A 17,327-nucleotide genomic window follows, 5' to 3' on the forward strand; every position below is an offset into this window, starting at 1 on the left:
ACATAAGGAATGATGGTCCAAATGGCTCTACGAAACATGATGAACTGGCAACAGGCACTATGGGAGCACAGGTAGAGAAGGGAGGTAACAAGGCACAGTTGAAACTAATCGGGGTGGAACTAGTAAGCACAGTAGCAGGAAACTAGACAAAAACAAGAAGTGTAAAGCAATAAACAATACAACAGAGGACAAAATTACACAAAAACAGGAAACAGATATGAACAGATATATATATATATAAAAAATAAGTTGAACCATGATAAAATAATTTATTTAGAGGTTTATTTTGAAAGGAAGGCTGAAGACCATCCAATCGGGAGCAAGCTCACACTCATTGACCTGCTAAGGTCAAGGTTCACTTCCTCTGGAGCCGTTGTTAGGACAGAGAGCACCCCCTCCATCGAGCACGATACTTACCTGTGACAATATACGAATAAAAGTGGGAAAAAAGAGATTATAAACTGCCTGAGAAATCTGCCATGACGGCCTGGACTCGTGAGAGCGTGGTTGGAAGGACCCAACATCTCACTGTGGAAGAATATGCATTGGTGAGAGATTGTTTTTGCCGATGCTAAGTGTTAATTGCTAGCATAAATACCCACGCAGGTTAATTGTTAGCAGTAAGGCTAACGTCGTAGCGCTAGCTCTACATACTATCAGCACGACGGTAGACACTACACATAACACACTCGAAGCACTGGTTTGACATTTTAAAGGTGCAATATGACGTTGTTTGTGCATTTGTCCCATGCTGAGCTGTAATATGAGTTGCGTTAGTACTTTTATCTGTGCATTTTAAGCACATTTAGCTACACTTTACTAATTGTGCATATTATATATTTCTCCTTACTGGTTTTAATGATGTTTTATGTGCTAATTATTATGTCAAGAGGGTATTTTGACATTGATTTGGAGAAATTATTTTAATAACATTTGAATCACTTTGAATATTCTGAGAATGTTGCAACATTATTACTGGATGTGGTGATGTCATATTACAATGTTTATTCAGTTAAAAGAATTAAGAGGATGTTCTGACCCTACTATAATAGGTCAGGTTTTTTGTTGAACCCTTTGAACTTGGACCTACCTGGATGTTGGAGCCTGTAAGAGAAGACTGATGGCGAGCCACAGCCCGGAGGACAATTAGAGGGGACAATTTTTGTGTATTCATATGTGTTCCATTTCTCCTTCTCATTTTGTAATAAAGAAGCAAGCATTATTGTTTCTTAAAGAGAGTAACACTGTGTTGCCTCGTTCCTGAGTCATTGTTTGGTTAATCCTGGGCTCTATAGTCGAACGTGGGACTTCTGATTTCACTGACCATTGTATCTAGTAATCCATTACGAACTTCTTTCCATCTTTATCGGGTTACACAGTTCTTTTAAAAATTAGTTTTTTAAACAATCAAGTTTTCAAGTTGTTGTTAACTAAGGGATGCTGTGGACACTCAAGACTGATGGTATAGAACCTCAGTTGGCAGCTTTAGTTTCTCCAACCTCACATCTGTCGTACACATTGTCATTCGGAGTAGCTAAAACACAAGTGAGAGACACGAGAGAGAGACAGTTTAGGGTATAAATCACTGTGGGCACATGTATTTGTGTGTGTTGTGGGCGTAGTGCTCTTCTCATTTCTAGCCTCCTGTTTGAGCCATTGTTAAACACTGTGTTTACTAAACCATCCACTCTGTGTTTACTATACACTCCACTGTAACCATCATCTCACCAATAAAACTGAATTTGAACTTTTTCAAGTTGTCCGAGTTTTGAGTACTTGTCACTTGAACTACTGCAACACAGTCAGTGGTGTTCTTTCGATCTTCAATCTACCAGTGTTCCTACCATTATTCAAACATATACTTTCCCATGGTCTCACCGCCAGTATACAGACATAATGCAAAAAAGAAGCAGTTTAATGTAGGTGAAGAAAATGAAATTTTGAACTTAAGCTATAGCTGAATGATTGTGCACCGCATCAATAGATCATTGGTTTCTCACAGCTTTTTATTCCTTGACCCATCATTCTTTAATCTAAATACAGAACCTTTATATTGTGACCTGTAACCTGTATCTCCATCCATTTTTTATACCTGCTTTATCAGTTGCTTTATTGCCAGGTTTCTGCTGCCTGAGGTATTTACTAAACAATTCATCTCTAGGGGCCATCTTCCTGATGTATTCCTGGATCTTTGTTGTTTAATCCTGGACAGTGGCTCCAACATTCACTGGTCCTTGGCCTCCTTCATTCCACTTCATGTACAGTCTCAGGGTGCTGGACTTGGAGTGAAACCCTCCATGCATCGCGAGGAGCTTCCTTGTCTTGGTATCAATTGCCTCTGTCTCCTTCTTTCTTCTAACTTATTATGCTGGGATATCTGATGACTGACAGAGCATATGTGTTGATGGCCCAGATCTTGTTCTTACCATTCAGCTGACTTCTCAAGACCTGCCTCACTCTGTGTAGGTATTTGACAGCAGCTGACTTCCTTGTGGCCTCATCATGGTTTCCATTTGCCTGCAGTATTTGTGACTGTCCTGAATATAGATAGATGGCAATGTACTGAATGGCAACAGAGCCAGCCTCCTATTGAACCACACTACTTGAAGTGGACCTATACTTGTCCAAAAAAAAAAGTCGAAAAACTGGAAACCCTGTTGCATTACTTTGATAACCTGCAACTATGAGCTATCATGACTAGCCTTGCTTTCATTATGTTTTAAAAGGTGTTATAAAACAACAACTGATCTAAAATGTTCTATTTTACAGGTGTTATGGTCATGTTGTACAGCATCCACTGTGAGAACCAGTGCCCTAGAGTCAGCCGTAGTAGAAAGAAGCTTCACTAACAGATTGTGACATGCTGTCTCCCATTATTTTTGTTTCTTTCTTGTTTAATTTCATAATTCATGCAACTATTTGACTTTGGCACATGGGTCTGTTTAAAGCTGTATCCATGAACATCAACAGTTGGCTGAGCCTTTCACATAGCTCCATGTACAATTTGTTGCAGATAATCCACATAATCCTCACAAAATTAACTGCCGATAAAATACTTAAGCATAATGTACTCTTCACAAAATTTGAAAAGGTCTATGTGTTGTTGCTACCTTATTTTAGAGCTCATGTTAATAATGAAATGTATAATTTAACTACTTTTCCACTCAAATGGAAACTATATACAGCACTGAAGTAGGAATACTCTGATGGCTGTCAAGTAGATGTCATTTGAGCAGAAGGACATGATAATTGTAGATCTCTGAGAATGAAATAGAGGAGCACACTGTCTTCATGCATATTCTGTCAGCTTAAAGAGGATGGGTGCATGTGGATGCACACGTACATGTACATGCACATGCATGTGTGTGTGCGTGTCTCTGTGCATGTCATTACTATTGTGAATTAAATTAGTACTACTCTTGCGTGAATAAATCTACGTGTAGATTGTATTGTATTGTTCTCAAAGACGCTGCAAGCCAAAGTCACCTCCCTATGCATTCACCATCACTGAGAGAATAAGGCATGAGTATGGCCTTACTTTGTGTACTTTCCAATGCCAAGTGTCCCAGAGCTCTTTATTTTTTGCCAGCGGCACTGGGTATTTGGTCTGTAGTGTTTAGAACATCCACATGACTGAACCTATGGTTTCCCTGTAATGTTCTGCAGGGAAACTTTGGGTTCATTGCATCATAAAGATATAATTAATTTTATTCCCTTCACCTGTCAGTGGTGTTAATGTCATGGCTTATCGGCGTAATTTGGTCACACACAAGTCTTGGCTTCAGTGGAGCTTAATCTTGATTATTATGGTCCTTAGGGCTTTTCAAGTTAAAGGAGACAATACTATATGCTTTAAGGGACTGGTGGGATTTAAAAGTAAACAGGGCTTCTGTTGTTTTAAAATGCAATTATGAGAAATTACAATTGGAATATTGTAAAATGTTAATCTTCGATTTGTAATGTGTTCAAATTTGAAAATGGAAGGCAGTTATGCATCATATTCATTTCACAATCTTTCCAGTGTCCCACATCAATGTAACACACACTCAAAGTAAAATATTGTCCCCCAGAATATGCACTGATTTATGTTTATAGGTGAAAGTGTTTAATTAGGGTTCTTTTGTTCCCTCAAACTATAAATAATTTTAATATGTCTGTTCTAATCTAGTTACAGTCTTATATTAGTCAGCTTAAACCTCAGTATCAGATTGCTTGAGCTCAAAAGAAAAACTACACCACAAGCTTCAGAATGTCAACACAACTATCATCTGTCTGTTATTCTCATAGATGCTTAGCTCTATTCATCTTTTGCTATATTCTACAGTATCTACAAAATCTCAATATAGGCTCATTGATCAGTAAGCTTTTATATATAGTATATATATCAGCTGTCGTACCTGCTCCCAACGTTTGTTTGTATATAGTTGTTTTTAGCGTTATTTTTAACTTGTTAAGCCATCCTGTAATAGGTCATAACACATATGACAGACAGACTCTGCCTAATTTAGTGACACAGTACTCAAACTGTGCTCCTATCAGCTTAAACCCGGACCCGACCTGGCCTGCCGACATTCTACGGGCTGGCCACAACAATAACAACAACAACAATGGACTCACAAGCCTCAGGTCATGGAGGAGACCCCAAGGGAAATGAGTCGGCATTAGAGCACACCATTCATCTCTGCCCAGCATCCTACTCATCCTACTACTAATGTCAGTCACTGGTAAACAAGCTTGATGAACTCAGGGCCAGAATGAAGTTCCTGAGAGATATACAGGACTGTAATGTCATCTGCCTCACTGAGGCATGGGTGACCCCTCTGACCCCCAGTCAGAGAAGTGACACGGTGGACTGACCAATCACCTCTGCGGGGTGCACTGTATTCAGCGGACTGGGACATGTTTCGGTGCAGCTTGGGTGGTGACATCAACAGAAGCAGTTGGGGGATTTATTGGGAAAATGGTGGAAGATATAACACCAACAGCCACCATCAGAACTTTTCCCAACTAGAAGCCATAACCCGTCCGCGACGTGCTGAGGGCCCACACCGCTACCTTATCAATTCAATTTAATTCAGTTTTATTTATATAGCACCTTTTACAATCAAAATTGTCTCTAGGTGCTTTACAGAAACCCAGAGTTGATAGTTGGCCGGATAAAGGAGGAGAAGAAGAGGTAGGCAGGACAGAGAGGATAAAAGACAGAGGGACAGAAACATACATGCCATAACAAACATACATGCCTACAACTCGCCACCAGTAACGTCATACAGGGTAGCCATCTACGCTGTCCAAAGGATGGTGAAGGAGGCTAAATGCCATTACGCCACAAGACTGGAGCTGCAGATGGAAGGGAGCAACTCCAGGGCGCTGTTTCAGGGACTATACACCATCACGGACTACAGAGCAACACACCCACCTGTGATGAGAGCCGACGCTTTGCTGGCTGATGAGCTCAACAGGTTCTTTGCACACTTCGAGTTGGACAGCAGGCAAGAAGTCGTGCTCCCAGCCGGAGGAGAGAAGACGCTCACTGTGATGGAGCTGGAGGTGAGGAGGATGTTGGGAAGTGTGGACACCAGAAGGCAGTGGTACTGACAGCATCAGTGATGGAGTCATCAAAGCCTGCGCTGAACAGTTTGCTGATGACACAGCCATCGTGCATTTAGTCTCCCACAACAAGGAGGAGGCCTACAGGAAGGAGGTCACCCACCTGGAGAGCTGGTGCCGAGAGAATAACCTCCTGCTGAACGTCAGCAAAACTAAGGAGCTGATTGTGGACTACAGGAGGAAGCACAGAGGGACCACCGTCCACTCTGCATTGGTGGGTCTGAGGTGGAGAGGGTGGACAGTTTTAAATACCTCGGTGTGACCATCACACCTGTCCTGGTCACTGCACATTAACAGGACTGTCAAGAAGGCCAGGCAGCATCTGTTCAAGCTCAGACACCTCAGAGACTTCAGACTCCCCCTCAAGGTGCTCAGGAACTTTTACACCTGCACCACTGAGAGCATCTTGAGTGGAAACATCAACACATGAGGAAAAGTTTCTTCCCCCAGGCCATCCGTCTGCTCAACAGTGAGCGTTGAACTGGACAATCCCACTCCCACCTGCACTAGATGTAAATACTGTACATTTTTAGGTTTAAGGTTTCTATTTTATCATATACAGGGCGGCATGGTGGTTAGCACTGTCGCCTCATAGCAAGAGGGTTCCAGGTTCGAATCCCGGTCTGGGCCCTTCTATGTGGAGTTTGCATGTTCTCCCTGTGCCTGCGTGGGTTTTCTGCGGATACTCCGGCTTCCTCCCACAATACCAAAAACATGCACATTAGGTTAATTGGCTACTCTAAATTGCCGCTAGGTGTGAGTGTGAGAGTGTGTGGTTGTTTGTCTTTGTGTGTTGGCCCTGCGATTTACTGGCGACCAGTCCAGGGTGAACCCCGCCTCTCGCCAGTAGTCAGCTGGGATAGGCTCCAGCTCCCCCGCGACCCTGACGGATAAGCGGTATAGAAAATGGATGGATGAATGGATTTTATCATATTTAATCGTACTCATTTTTTTTTACCTATTTTTGGTAGCAGAGACAAAAAGAATTTCACTGCACATTGTACTGTGTATGATGTGTGTGTGATCTTATCTTATATTTTTTTAAATTGTTTTTATTAGTTTATTGTTTTTATTCTTATGTTAGTGTAACTTTTGAGCAATCTCTGAAACAATATTTTCCTTGGGATCAATAAAGATCTATCTTAACTTTTATTTTATGTTAAGGTTTTATGTATTACCTGCAATTTATAAATATAAGAATACTTTTAATACATTTGCACTTCTGTGACATGTGTTATCATGGTCTTGCTGCAGTTAGACTGGAAGCCTAACCATTGATGCAGCACCTGTTCAGTGTATATGTAACCTCCAGAAAATGTTTTACATATAGCATGAATGGCAAACGATAAAAGTTTAAGTTACGAGAAAGAAATTTAAGACAACAAAACAGAAACGACAAAACATCAAAAGGCTGAGTTCATTATGGCAACCCTCCGAGGAGGCACAAGGTTGGTGTGTGTTGTCTTTATAATTATTTCTGAATTAATTGATCATTTGTTATGCATGTATATACACTAAATATTTAAACTCACTGATTGACAAGTACTGTGATTGTTAACCGTTTATTGTGGACAGAGGTGGAAACGGAGATGTGATCATTTTGCTTTTTTTTGTTTGTTTTGTCAGTACTCACGTTGGTTCATAGAGCTGGTTTATGGATCGGCAATAAACCTTAAAAACCATCAGTCGAGTCTCTTACCATCTTTCGGAGGGTATGCTACACCATCCTTAGTTGAACACACATGCAACACCCGGCAAATTACATGCAGTGAAACACACAGGAGCAGTGGGCTGCAACTATCAAGCGCTTAGGGAGCAAATTGGTGGCTAAGTGCCTTGCTCAAGGGTGCATCCGCCAGCTAATGGAGTGAAGGAGCATTTTTCTCATTACCCAAATTTTTCCTGCCTGTCCGGTGGGGGAATCAAACCGACGACCTTCAGATCCCTGCTGAAAACTCAGCAGCATTATGTATTATGTATTGCTTTAGTCTAATTGTGAAAAAAGTACATTTCAGTACAGTTACAGATTTTCTCCCCCTCTCTCTCTATCTCTGTTTCTCCTGCATTAACCTTAGAGCAACTATAGCACCCTAAAATGTCATGTTAAAGTTATAATTTGCTTTGTGAGACCAACTGGTAGAAGCTGATGCACATCAGTTTTTGTTATGGGAATGTAGTAAAACTCCTGCAGTACTAGACTGTAATGCCCCAGTAGACTGGGTGACTCAATTGCAGAGAGGACACAAGCACATCAAAGGCAACGGAAGGTCCTCAATCCAGATACTTCAATCCACAGGCCAGACACAGATCAAAAATCCAAAAACACGATCTGAAAAAAGGACAACAGTACAGGCAGGGACTAGGCAACAGTCAAAATCCAAATAAAGCAAGCAGGGTTCAAAACCAAAGACAGTCAAATGGATCAAGCAGCGGAACAAATGGGGTAAAGCAAAGAAACAGTAGTTGAATACAAACAAGATCTGTTCACAGGAAAACTCACTAGAAGAAACACTGGAAGATATGGCACACCAAGGTAGCACAAACAATCTGGCAAAGACACATGGTTGAGGAAGCCCTATATCAGATATATATATATATATCATATATCATTTTTATTTTCAATGACAAAATATGTCACTTTCATCTTTCTTTCATCTTTTCCATTTTTAACAGCGCAAAACACCTAATTGTTTTGTGCCAGTGTCTTTTTCTCTCAAAGTAGAGAGAAAAAGACACTGGCACTTATATATTTATTTTCTAATAAAATAATATATAAATATGTTAGGGCTGTGGCAATGTTAATGCATTATCGTATTAGGGCTGGGCAAGTCAACGAATCAAATTAACGCTGTCAGTGATTATTTTTGTATTTTATTGCGCATTAACGTAGTTTTTTTAGTGAGCAAGTGAGAAACGGTTAGATAACTAGTGAGCAACGGACTTTAAAAATATTTATTATCATTAAAACAACAGCACGATAAAATAATTGTCAGCGTTAATTAATTATTGCGTTAACGCATATGCGATAATTATACTTTAAATTGCACAGCGGTAAAATATATATGAAATAAAATAAAAGAATGTTTTCTAATTTCTCATAACACGTTAAGGATACCGGTAAGCCAGTTTTATCAGCAGTAAAACCAAACGAATCTGTCCATGACGCATTAAACGATCTATTTTCGTCTACAACTTTTCTCTTCTTTGATTTGTCCATTGCTAGCTTACCAGGGGCCAAAGTGAGTCACTTATTTGGCGGCAACAGGTGTTGCAAACAGGACGTGACAGATATTTTGATCGACAAAATATTAAAACAAGTTTTACGTTAATTTCACAAGAGCGCCTTAGTATCCAAAGAAATAACTATTACAACTGTAACCTACTTTTTGAAAGTAGTCAATTTATGTTATTCCGGCATATGATGTAGAGGTATAGGTGGTGCTTTCATTTTGAAGGAAGAGTCCGGAAATGCTTTTGCTGTTGTTATGCAGACTTTTGACGTTAAAGTGAGTGATAATAAACGGACGCACGTTACGGTCGTTCATTCAATAGAGCCTCCGTGTTTTATTTTTATGAGAGCAAGTATAGGCGTATATATAGATCACTCAGTTACACAGTGAAAAACAACAGAATAAATAGAATGAAATCAATTTAAATTAAGTGTCCATTATTCTATTGCCATAATTTTTTCCCCAAAATATGCTCGCCCTCTCTTAGCCACGGGAGCCACACAAGAGGGATGAAAGAGCCGCATGCGACTCTGGAGACTCCCGGTTGCCAACCCCAGCCCTATATGAATGCACAGGCTGAACAGGTTAAGGGAACAGGGGCAGTGAATAGAGCACAGGGAATCACAGAGGGAATCACAGACCAAACAGGAAACTGAATACACACAACAACATAAAACAGGAAGTGCATCCAAAACCTCACGCTAGACAATAGATACCAGTTTTGTTATAGTCTCATGCGTAATGGTAGCGAAGAGTGAAGTGAAGTGTCAACTTTGAAAAATAGCATTTAGCTCTCTTCTTTTCTAATTAAACTTACAAAAACAACTCCAGAAGTCACTCGTGTATACATATATATTTTATGAAAATCTAGTTTCTGTATCATATTTCTACACACTGATTAGCTGGGATCTCCAAACTGCAACTTGCTCTTTAAGTACATACTTGAACTTAGACTCTTTCTACCACCACATAACATTCTTCAAAAAGAGATTTTCTAAGGGCAAATACCATTTCTGGCTTCTACTGCAACGCTAACTTGTAGAAATGTTTTTCCCTTATATCTTTAGTCTCTCTCTGTTTGTCGCACAGTGGTTGGCGAAACACACCTATTTTCATCAACAAATATAATGAATGCAACCCTCAGTGTCCATTATTGTGCCTGGGCCCTGAAACGCATTATCTGACCATGACACTGAGACACCATTTATGTCTGTTTACAACAATGCTATTTTATGCCACTTTGTGCCAAACCCATTTTATGTGAGACATGTCTTCCTTCAGTTATCCATTCATCCATCCATTCATCCATCTACCCATACACTTCCAATTGAAAATACTAGTCAAATGAAATCCACTTTCATCCAGTTGCACAGGATTGAGTGTTTTCCCCAGCCCTCCCTTATCAGATTTTTGTCTGTGAATCTGCTGTTATTTGGTCTTACTGGTCTTTGCTCTGATCTGGGCAGTTGACCTAACTACAGTACAGTACATATCAAGTTTGTTCAAATGTAAGATGTATAAATAAACAAAGGATGTGAGTTACATCCTACTCACTCGCATCAATACAATCTTAATGGATAAGTAGTTCTATATGTAAAAGGAAAAATATGTATTTTTGATTTGTTTGTAAACTATCCATTTAGTTTAATTAATGTGAGTGGAATCCATTATAATTAACCTATGGCAGAACAATGCAGTTTTGAAAATTGAAGCAAGATCTGATGTCAGGTACAGTAAGGCATAAATAAACAAATGATAATCAAACAAGTGGATGGAAGAAAAGCGATCAATACAATTCACTAGCCCATTTCATGTCATTAAGAGTCTCACATGCTGGGATACAACCAGCTTTCATTGGAGAACTGAAGAAGGGATAATACACATACATAGTGTGACTAACAAATTGACCTTGCTAAGCCCTGACCGTGAACACACTTAATTGATATTTTGCACCAAGTGTGTGTGTGTTTGGCTTGTAACTTCCCAATATCCCCATCCCCATGAAACAATTAACTGCTGTGTGTTGTCTTGTCAGTCAGCTTACAGTCTTCTTGACTGCTAATCTCTTAGCTAGTCATGTTACAATAGTTTATACAAAGCATCTCATGGATTCAGGGACTCAAAGAGCTTTATTTGTCATTACAGCTATGTATGTGCAGTACATAGAGCAGTGAAACAGTGGTCCCCCAAGATGTTACATGGTGATACAAAGGGAAAAAGAAGAAAAAGAAATATAGAATGAAAAATATATTTTAAAAAATGCATAGATATTCACTCTATATACACAGTTAAGCACAAGACAGGCTGGACAATGCAATACAGTAAGACATTTGGGTAAGGTTGTTAAAGTGTGTGTAGTGAGAGGTGTACAAATTTTGTTCATGCATGTGATTGTGTGGAGTGTATGTGTATGTTTGTGTATGTCTAAGACTATGTCAGTCCTGTCACTTTGAGTTTATGGGGGCCAGATGATGTCTTAAAGCATAGGTTATTGAGCAATGGTGGGTTAACCAATTGAATCAGAGCAACACAAGTTTCACCTGGTTTTCTTCTGCAACTGAATGTAAAATGTTGTGAAAACAAGCACTCTTTGTGTACTAGGTCAGGGTGAGTATGATGGAAAAGTCACTTGCAGATTTAGACCACTATTTCACATACAGTGGACTATATGATTCTTTGAAACTGTCTTAGAGGTTTCATTGTTATTTAAGGCCCTATCTTCAACTGGTTAAAGTCATACCTGTCCAGTAGCGAATCATCACTTGCTAACACCTCATCCTCTACTGCTCACATTAGTTGTGGAATACCTCAAAGTTCCATTTTGGGTCAAGTCTTTTTTTCTCCCTTACATTCCCACTGACCTATATAATGCACAAACATAACATAATATTTCTTGTCACTTCTGCACAGAATAGTGGATATGTCGTAATCAGTTGCAGCATCAAGTATGAAATAATTCTAATTGGTCCAGTCAGTGAAAATGGACTACTTCCAGTGGCTAAGCAGTCTCTTCCTATAGATTCAGAGCAGGCCAAAGTAATCAAGCAGTGTCACTGGTGTTTTACCACTGCAGATATGTGACCACACTCAATACGGAGAAATTTATAATGAAATGAAATTTAAGTGTAACACTACATGCTTGAGTAATGCTATGTTCTGTCACATCTGTCACGCCAAGTGAGATTTTGTTCTGTCTTTTGATTTCTGGTCCATGTGTTGTGTTTCATGTGTGTCTTGTCATATGTTTCCATGTGTTATGTTCAAGGTTTTTGTCATGTCCTGTTTTATTATGAAAGTGTCACTTCCCCTGTGTGTCTCTGTTTCATGTAGCTTTGCTTTTGGTTATTGTGATTGCGTTCTCCTCCCTAATGTGTTTCACCTGTGTCTTGTTATGTTGTCTATTTAGTCTTCGTCTTCCCAGTCACTCTTTGTCGGATTGTTGTTTTGTCTTCAAGCCAGGATTGTTTCATTTTGCCATGATTTTTGCCACAGTTTTTGTTGATTCCTTGCCACTGTAAGTGTGTGCCTGTTTTTAGTTCTTTTGATATAATTAAAAGAATTTTATTTTGGACCCCTGCCTCTCTGAGCCTCTGCGTTGGGGCTCTGCTCTCTCTGTGTCAGCGACGCCACTTTTTTTGACAACATCAGTGGTTAAGTAGGTTGAAGTAAGTTGCTGTTGAAGCAGAACTAAAAAACTGACTTCTGTTTTTATGATTTTATAGTTATTATTGACCATATGCAAATGTTTTTACAGCAGAAATTATGGTTTGAAGCTTTAAGATTTTCAGTTTTGGCCTTGTTGGATCACTATATTTAATTTAAGCTTGAAGTGATAGTGATTGTTGTATATCTGTGTTGTGGCCTCCCTTTGTGTTGCTAGTCTTGAGCCAGGTGGTAGCGATAGGAAATAACGAAAGACAGATTTGTTGACAGTGTTCATAAAATGTTCACATATTTAATACATTTTATGAGGGGAAATAAAGTATTAAAGGAAATTAAAATGTCCCACTCAAACATATCTTTAAAGGTCAAATAAAATACATTAATTTATTTTGACTCTTTTAATTATTTATTTAAATCATCTTAGTGTATGAGTTCCTCTCTGTCATCCCTGTGTTTTCAACATGATGGAGTATACAGTTTCTACAACCATTTGAGGAGAGAAATAGGCAATGTAGTAACACTAATATTTGATCAACTCTGCTTTGTTTGACAGTTTGAGTTGAGTTTCATGACCACTGTGTGTTCTTTCTTTTTCTTTTTTTCAACTTAATTGAGTTGGGGGGAAAAAAGTGTGCTCCAGAGGTGCTCTAGTGACTCAGATTTATATATTCTTTGTTTCTAAAGGAAAAATATGTATAAAATATGTAGATGTATGCCATAACATTATTAACACCCCTTTTTGCCACCAAAACAGCCCTGACCTGTCAAGGCATGGATTCCACTAAACCTCTCAGGGTATGCCGGGGTACCTGGCACCAAACCATTAATAGCAGAACCTGTAAATTGTGAGGTGGGGCTTCCATGGATTGGACTTGTTTTGATGCACAATTGAATTGTAAGATGGAGAATCTGGAGGCAAATTCAACATCTCCTCAAACCATTCTTGAACCATTTTTGCAGTTTGGCAGAAGACATTATCCTGCTGAAAGAGGCTACTGCCATCAGGGAATACTACTTTCATGAAAGGGTGTACTTGGTCAGCAGCAATGTTTTAGTAAGTGGTATGTGTCAAATTAACATTCATAGGAATGGCAGGACTCAGGGTGTCAACAGAACATTGTCCAAATTGTGATTTTGCCACCCCATGTTTTGTCTTTTTAAAAACAGACTTTGTCTTTATACAGTCCCTGCAATCAGGTGATTATATTTAACCAGGTTTCTACTGCTCTATAATAAGAACATGTGTGGCAGGACGCAATCGGTGGTCCGATCAGTTTCAGCTGGGTTGGGATTTTGGCCAATCATTGTGGGAGGAGACTGCTTAAAAGCGGGTAGAGAGCACCTGTCTTCCTCTTTTGGCTTGTCAGAGGCTGGGTCGTAGTACTTCCTGGCATTCCCCCAGTTCCGTCCTGGCGTGGTGGTAGAGGCCATTGGGGGTGCGCTATGCTCCACTGATTGCTCGCTGCGGGTAGGTGTGTTGTTCTCTGGTGTCCTCCTATTTGGCGTTGTACTTGTGGCAACTTGTGCATTTGTTTGCAGGTTGTTTCTGTGCGGCGTTTATTCCTCTCCTCCACGCTGTGTCGTCCAGGACGCCTGATTGGTATGTAAGCTAGCGCTTTGGTCCCTCCTCCAGCCACTTCTGAGTTGTTTGTGCTGTATGATTATGATTATGATTGTAGGGGGAAGTATAATCCAGCTGCTGCGCAGTGTCGGCCGATCGCGAGGGAAACCACTGCTGCTTTGCCGGGGATTGTTGGCTGCAATCGCGGCTAACAGCTTTGCCTCACACCGGAGATCGTTGGCTGTAACAGCGACTAACTGCTCTGCTTTGCCGGGGATTGTTGGCTGTAACAGCGACTAACTGCTCTGCCTCATACCGGAGATTGTCGTTGGTGACAGAGATTGCCCGCTTCCGCTTTGCGCTGGATACGGCGTGCCGTCAGCGGGATTAACTGCTTGTCTCGCCTTGGGCTCGATTGCTTCGCCCCGGGCCTGCGCCGTCCCACTGCAGCCGGCTTGGCCTCTGGCTGGCCGTCGGCTGGTTGGAGCTTCTCCCTGCGGTGTAGCCGATATACATTCATATGTATATGTTTGCGTGCACTACTGTGTGCGTGTGTGTGTATGGCGACGAGTGAGTAGCGGGAGATTATTCTGGTGTGTGTGTATGTGTTTATAGTTTTGTTTTTTTCTTTTCGTTGTTTTGTTTTCTTGGTTAGTGGTTGTTTGTTTTTCTTTTTATAACCTGTGGTTTTTGTGGTTTCCCCCCATTCAGGTGCTGAACCTACGGTGGTGGATGGTCCTGGTGGCGGTGTCCCTTTTGTGTTTTGCACGTCGGGTGGATTTTGTTGTCCCAGTTTTGGTTTGCTTCACGTGTGGTGTTCCAGGGGTTTTCTTGTTTTTTATTATTATTGTCTGGATCAAGCCCAGGAGGTTCAGCCCTGATTGGTGTTTTGTTTTGTATTTGAGTGACAGGTTTGTGTGTTTTGAATTCATGTATTTTTAGTGTCTGGTTTCTTTAATCTTATTGTAAATAAAATTATTAATTTTACAAGCTACGGTCTCTGCCTCAGCTGTGGACGAACCTGAAGTCTATCTAGTCTTGGGGAGTTAGTCCCCTGGAAAGAGTTCCCTGGGTGAAATTCCCAGGGTGGCGTTGTCTGGCAACTGGTATTGATATCCATAGCTCTTTTTCTCTAGCACGCGGAGGTCTCGCGCCCCCTCGCGCCGCCACAATCTGGCGTTGTCGGCAGGATGTCACAGTTGGAGAGCAGAGACGTATGCTTCGTTTAGGTTTGTTGTGTTTTTTTCCCATTTGTTTTGATTATTAGTGTTTAACCTGTGTTTCTCTTTTCTTGTTTTTCTTTCTCCTGTGTTTTCTCTTGAGGCAAAGCAGCAGTTGGTTTTGTGGATCGACGACGAGCCCATTCCCTTTTCTCCGGGTTTCACCTTCACGGTAGGAGAAGTTGTAGTTGATAGAGGTGTAGTGATGGAGACAGAGTTGCAGGAACTGAGGGATTTAGTTGCCCAACTGAGAACAGATAACGAGAGGCTGAGGCAGGAGCAGGTCGCAGCCGTGCCTGGCTCTAGTATAGCATCGTCGGCCCCAGTTCCATCCACTGTTTCTTCCACTCTCGGTGCTCCTTTAACGGAGAGACTGATTTTTGTGCCCCGGGACAGAAAATGTCCTATATTTAGGGGAAAATCAGGCATAGGGCTAACAGAGTGGCTGGAGGAGGTCCAAGCCTGTATGAGAGCTCGCCACTTGTCAGTTCCTGATCAGGCCTTCTTTTTATTCGACCATTTGGAGGGAGAGGCACGGGAGGAAATTAAATATCGCCCCAGTGAGGAGCGTACCGACCCAGTTAAGATCATTGCAGTGTTACAGGAGTTATATGGCTGTGCCGAGTCATATGTGGCGTTACAAGAGGCCTTTTTCTCCCGCCGGCAGCAGGAGGGAGAGACTCTGTTAGAATTTTCACTTGCTTTAATGGGCCTGATGACATCGGTGAAGCAGCATGCACCGGGTGGCATCCCCAATGCAGAGGTTTTGCTACGCGATCAGTTTGTGGAGCATGTGCTAGATGGGTCGCTTCGTCGAGAGTTGAAGCAGTTGGTACGTCGACAGCCCACCGCTACCTTGCTGGACGCCAGGAGTGAGGCGATCCGGTGGGAGCGTGAGGGTTTACCTGGAGGTGTTAGAGGCCGCAGCCATTCTGTTCCTTCTGTCTTTGGTGCTCAGTGTGTGGTCCAGGGCAGCTGTCAGGTAGGCCTTAGTTCCTCTCAAGCCTCTGAGCTGCATGAGGTTAGGGAGATGCTCAAGTTGCAGCAAGAGCAGTTGAATCAACTGACTCAGTGCATTTCCCGGTTGTCGGGCTCCCAACAGCATAGCCGAACAGCTTCCCGTGGTCCTATAATTTGTAGGCGATGTCAGCAGCCAGGTCACATTGCCAGGGAGTGTACTGGAGCTCAGGTGTCGACATGCATTCCGCCGCCTTTGTCAGACACTCAGCAGCATAGCCGAAAAGCTTTTCATGGCCCTATAATCTGTAGGCGATGTCAGCAACCAGGTCACATCGCCAGGGAGTGTGGTGGAGTTCGGGTTTCTACTTGCACCCAGTCTTCTCTGCCAGCCCCTCCCCAAGATAGGCCATTCAACTCTGCCCGGGTGCCGGAAAACTAGCACCCGCCGAACTGCAGAGCCACAGTTCGGAGGGGGCAGCCACCGGCTCAGGTTTAGAGGCACGTGACGTGGAAGTGTCCAAGCTCATGTCGTCTTGTCCTCATTTAGGTGTGAGTATGGGAGGGGTAGTGGTCTCTTGCTTGGTGGATACCGGGTCAATGGTGTCAACCATTACTGAGTCCCTCTTTCGTCAGCAGTTTGAGCCCTGGGGTCAGGAGCGGCTTAAATCCTGTCACTGGCTACAGCTTAGAGCAGCCAATGGTTTGGCCATCCCTTACATTGGATATTTGGAGCTGGATGTGGAGCTTTGTGGCAAGCACCTGCCAGCTTGTGGGATTTTGGTGGTCAAGGACCCCCCGGGGGGTGTGTCTCCACAGGCGTCTGGGGTTCTTGGGATGAATGTCATCCGCCGGTGTTATGTGGAACTTTTTGGGCAGCATGGCCTGGCTCTGTTTGATCTGCCGGTGGTGGCAGAGGCCCCCAAGTTTATCATGCAAGCCCTTCAATGGTGTCATGATGCCAGTGTCATGGCTGGTCGAGGAATGGGGAGAGTCAAGGTCCGTGGAAAGAGGGTTTGTTGTATTCCAGGTGGTGTGATGAAGGTCATCGCGGCCACATGCTCAAGGCAGTACTCTGGGACTACC

The 17,327-nt window shown here is 41.9% G+C and overlaps 1 long non-coding RNA gene across 1 annotated transcript; it reads left to right on the plus strand.

Moving 5' to 3' along the window:
• Positions 1 to 13,750: 13,750 nt before the first annotated feature.
• Positions 13,751 to 14,831, plus strand: LOC124069853. The gene is made up of 3 exons (XR_006845113.1): positions 13,751 to 13,971; positions 14,043 to 14,103; positions 14,776 to 14,831. It is a non-coding gene; the product is annotated as an uncharacterized LOC124069853 (long non-coding RNA).
• Positions 14,832 to 17,327: the final 2,496 nt, after the last annotated feature.

The sequence above is a fragment of the Scatophagus argus genome, chromosome 13 (assembly GCF_020382885.2).
Source record: "Scatophagus argus isolate fScaArg1 chromosome 13, fScaArg1.pri, whole genome shotgun sequence".
Classification (NCBI taxonomy): domain Eukaryota; kingdom Metazoa; phylum Chordata; class Actinopteri; family Scatophagidae; genus Scatophagus; species Scatophagus argus.